The following is a 5,071-nucleotide window of genomic DNA, read 5'->3' on the forward strand; positions in this document are numbered from 1 at the left end:
TGTTTACCACATACAGTTATGGTTTTCATAAATCATCTCCCACTTTTGCAGTCATTCCTCCAATACACGAGAGCTTAATCACGCTCTATAAATAAGACCTAAGTAATATTTTGTCAAATCCTCAGAAAAGCTACTTTCCAGATAATTACCACCTTGATCTTCATAAAGGATACATAGGTAGGACTTTCCTCTCGCAGCCACAGTTCATTATCTATAGTTTGATTCCTTCCGTATGTTATTTGACAGTGGTTTTCTTATATAGATAGACCCTCGGCAGTCCACACAGTGAATGATACACCCACACTTACTTCTTTCTTTTTGAAGCATGTACAGTTTCTCAGCCTTGGGTGACTTTAACTCCAACTTCCAAAGCATGTGCTTAAACTGTGCAATAACAAAAGGGATACCTCTCGTTTCTGCTCATCAGAACTGCTGTCAAAACTGCTGTCTATTGCCTCGTGGTTTCACCTCCAACGGCTCCCAGCAACTCCTCAATCTGATAAATCCATGATGGGTGAGCATTTAAACGCCACTGCTAAACCTCCATGGATCACGGAGAGACTGCAGACATCCGGGATCGAGTGGTAGGAAAACGGAGGGGGGAGGGGGAGAGGGGAGACCGCTCCGCTCCCTTTCCCACACACACCAACCTGCTCAGCACCCCCTGTCAGCCTCACCCACGTTAACAGGATGACCTGCGGAGAGCGCCTCACAGCAGCGCCTTGTTCCTGGATGGGCTTGGTGGATGTCATCTGCGGACTCCTCTCCTCCCCTCCTTCGGGTCCGCCAGGCTCTCACGCAGATTCGCACTCGTCCGTGCACCGGCCGGCACACTCAGGCCCCTCCCTCCGTGACAGATGTTATGTCCTCACGTCTCTCATCCCAGTCCAACTCTGAGTGGGTGATGATTATCACCCACACCTCCAGCACCAGGAAATTTTAACCTCCCAGGGTCTGGAAACACATTGCACAAACCTTTCTTCAAGACCTCCTAAAGATGTTTCATCCTCTGCTCCCTCTGCAAAGGCAGGATGAGTTCTGCAATTACCCTTGTAATGTGGATAAAGAAGGGTTGCCAGCCAGTAATGATCCCTCTCCTTGATACCCCAAGGGTCCTCTCGAAGGCTTTGCAGAATCAGGGAGGCCATGCAGCATAAGTTTGCAGAGGCATTCGATTCTGAGTCCTTTGGGTCACTAAGGATCACATGATTTATAACAACCTCCTCCCAGCCACGTACACCTTCTAAGGTTTCTGGGGACTGAAAACCATTCCTTGAAGACTGCTGCTGATCGTTATCCTCCACGTCCATGCTGACACAATCCTGCTCCTATTCTTCCTGTCTGTTTAGCGGGCCCACAGAAATACTATCTGGATAAAGGGGGCCTTGAGAGGTAAGGAAGTCCTCCTCTTCCTCCCACTGTTCTGCCTCAAGTGCCCTGTCCATTATTCCACGAAGCATGTGCTCCAACAGGAAGACAAGAGGGACAGTATCACTGATTCCTGCATTGTCGCTGCTCACCATCCTAGTGGCCTCCTCAAATCATAACAGGACAGTGCATGCATCCTTGAAAAGTAGCCACTGGTGTGGTGAAAAGAAGCCAAGCTTCCCTGACCCTGTCCTGGTGCCATACTCACATTGATAGCCCTCTGCTGTGAGTGCAGCCGCTGCAGCATTGCCAATGTTGAGTTCCACCTGGTGGGCATGTCACAAATGAGGCGGTTGGTGGGCAGATTGCATTCGCTTTGAATGTCAGCCAGCCAAGCATAGGCATTGTATGACCGGCAGAAATGACCAGACATTTCTGGCCTGCCTCAGGAGATCCTGTAAGCCTGGGTACCTGCTCAAGAAGCACCACCAAATTTAGGACGTGTGCCAAACATGGGACATGGGTCAAGTGTCCCTGTCGGAGGGCGGAGAGAAGGTTGGTGCCATTGTCGCATACAACCATTCTTGGCTGAAGCTGGCATGGCATCAACCACCTCTGAGCCTGCCCCTGCAGAGCTCACAGAATTTCTGCCCCAGTGTGGCTCCTGTCCCCTAAGCAGACCAACTCAAGCACCGCATGGCATCTTTTTGCCTGCGTGCTTGCATAGCCCCTTGAGCGCCTACGGAGCACCGCTGGTTCCAAGGACAAATCAGCACAGGAAGAGGCCATGGAGGAAGAAGAAGAGGAGGAGGTGGAGGAGAGAGGTGTGGCAGAATCACCACTAGTAGAATTTTGTAGGCATGGTGGCAGAACAACCTCCAATACTACCGCACCCTGTCCTTTATCCTTCCCAGCTGCCAGAAGAGTCACCTAGTGCACAGTGAAAGATAGGTAACGTCCTTGTCCGTGCCTGCTGGATCATGAGTCAGCAGTAATATGCACCTTACCGCTATCCGCCCTGTCCAGCGAGGCCAAGACATTGCCTTCCACATGCCGGTAGAGAGCCGGAATCACCTTTCGTGAGAAAAAGTGGCGTTTGGGAACCTGCCACTAAGGAACCGCACATTCCACAAACTCACGGAAGGGGGCAGAGTCTACCAACTGAAAAGGCAGCAGAAGTGCTAGCAATTTAGCCAAGCTAGCATTCAACTGCTGGGCATGTGGATGGCTGGGAGTGAACTTCTTTTGGCGGTGCAGCAGCTGGGGCAGGAAAATTTGCCTGGTACAATCTGACGTCGGTGTACTGATAGCAGATTGCCCGCAAGTACTTGGCTTTGACACACCTAATTCTACACCTCTCAGTGCAGGTTTCAGAGAGGACTGAAGGTAAAATGAGGTTGGAGATCCCAGCTGATGAGGAGCAAGGAGAGGTCTGCGTTGTTCTTTGGTGTGGGTTTTTTAGGTACACTTGCCAACGAACTGCATGGCAGGTCGACATATGTCTGGTCAAGCATGTGGTGCCCAAGCGGGTGATGTTTTGGACACGTGAGATACGCTTGAGACATATGTTGCAAATAGCAGTGCTGGGATCTGATGCACTCATCTCAAAACAGGCCCACACCAAAGAACTTTTGGAATAACGCGCAGAGATAGCAGTGCCCTGCACATGCAGAGCTCTGCAGTGTGATGCAGTCAGTGTGCTGCCCTTTAGCTGGCCCCCGGAGGGCATCCTGCCTTGTTGGAGTTGTGCCGCCTCCTTCTCCTCCACCTCCTCTCTCCTATCAGGCAACCACATGTAGTCAGTGACCTCATCATCCCCTCCCTCCTCATCATTGGAGCAAAGCTGGCAGTATGCTGCAGCTGGGGGAACATGATTGCCAGATTGCTGTCCTTCTTGGGCACCTCCTCTCTCTGGGCTCACGTTACTGCTTTCCTCTAGCTGGGTACCATCATCGGAGCCTTCAAAATGCTGGGCATCCTCCTGGAGCATCTACCCAACACTGTGGTCAAACAGTTCGGGGGACTCCTCAGGAGGACATGGTGGAGCTAGGGAAGGAGTGACTGATGCCATTAAGCTGAGGGAAGAGGCCGTGTTGGCAGCTGCTTTGCCAGACCAAGTACCCTGAGCCTGGGTGAGAGAGGATAAGGAGAATGAGGACGGCTTGGTCATCCACTCTATCAAGTCTTCCGCATGTTGCGGCTCAACACGGCCAGCTGCTGAAAAAAAGGACAAGCGTGTCCCACGACCAGCACTGTTCCCTCTAGACACAGAGCCTGCTTGCCCTCTTTTATTGGCTTGTGACTGTCTGCCTCTCCTTGTTGGCCTTCCAGACATACTAATGGCCTGCAGTGAGATGTAGCTGCACAAAGCTGGGATGTATATATATATATATATATATATCTATAGTATATATATACTGATACTGCAGCTAGCAGAATCAACTGCCTGCCTGTAGTATTATTAGTATGAGAACACCAGCAATTGTCTTCAGGTAGCTTTAGGTGCACACTGTGCAGAGGATGCAGTACACTAACTGTAAATACTGCAGCTGCCTGCCTGTGGTACTAATAGGATCAGAAGAGCACCACCAATTTTCTTCAGGTAGCTTTAGGTGCACACTGTGCAGAGTACACAGTACACTAACTGTAAATACTGTAGCTGCCTTCCTGTAGTACTAATAGGATCAGAAGAACACCACCAATTTTCTTCAGGTAGCTTTAGGTGCACACTGTGCAGAGGATGCACTATACTAACTTGTAAATACTGCAGATGCCTGTGGTACTAATAGGATTGGAAGAACACCACCAATTTTCTTCAGGTAGCTTTAGGTGCACACTGTTTAGAGGACGCACTACACTAAGTTGTAAACACTGCAGCTGCCTGTGGTACTAATAGGATCAGAAGAACACCACCAATTTTCTTCAGGTAGCTTTAGGTACACACTGTGCAGAGGACGCACTACACTAACTGTAAAGACTGTAGCTAATAGGACTATTAGGATCAGAAGAACACCAGCAATTTTCTTAAGGTAGCTGTAAATACTGTAAAAACGCCTGCCTGTCAGGAGGAAGAGAATAACAGGAACAAATCTAGCTAAACTAAATACAGTGTATATATATATATATATATATATATATATATATATATATATATATATATATATAACACCTAGGATGCATATATATATATAATATATATATATATATATATATATATATATATATAATAATATATATATATATACAATACACTGTAAGTGCAGCTGACTCGCCTGCCTACTCTATCTAACTTAAATCAAATGGCACTGTCTCTCTCTATCTCTCTCTCAACGCCGGAACACACTACACAGGGCCGACGTGCAAGCAGCCTTATATTGTGTGGGGCGTGTACTAAACTCCCTGAGCCATAATTGGCCAAAGCCACCCTGGCTTTGGCCAAATACAGCTCTCTGTACAGACGGTGCTGTGATTGCCCAAGCATGTGGGTCATAGTGCATGCTTGGCCAATCATCAGCCAGCAATGCACTGCGATGACGCGCCACTCGAATTTGGCACGAACGGCCCATATCGTTCGCAATTCGACAAATGGTCGAACATGCGATGTTCGAGTTGAACATGGGTTCGACTCAAACTCGAAGCTCATCCCTAGTGAGGAATACAAAGACGAGTGTGTCTTGCCTACAGTGAAGTATGGTGATGGGAA

The sequence above is a fragment of the Aquarana catesbeiana genome, unplaced genomic scaffold (assembly GCF_042186555.1).
Source record: "Aquarana catesbeiana isolate 2022-GZ unplaced genomic scaffold, ASM4218655v1 unanchor217, whole genome shotgun sequence".
NCBI classification, from domain to species: domain Eukaryota; kingdom Metazoa; phylum Chordata; class Amphibia; order Anura; family Ranidae; genus Aquarana; species Aquarana catesbeiana.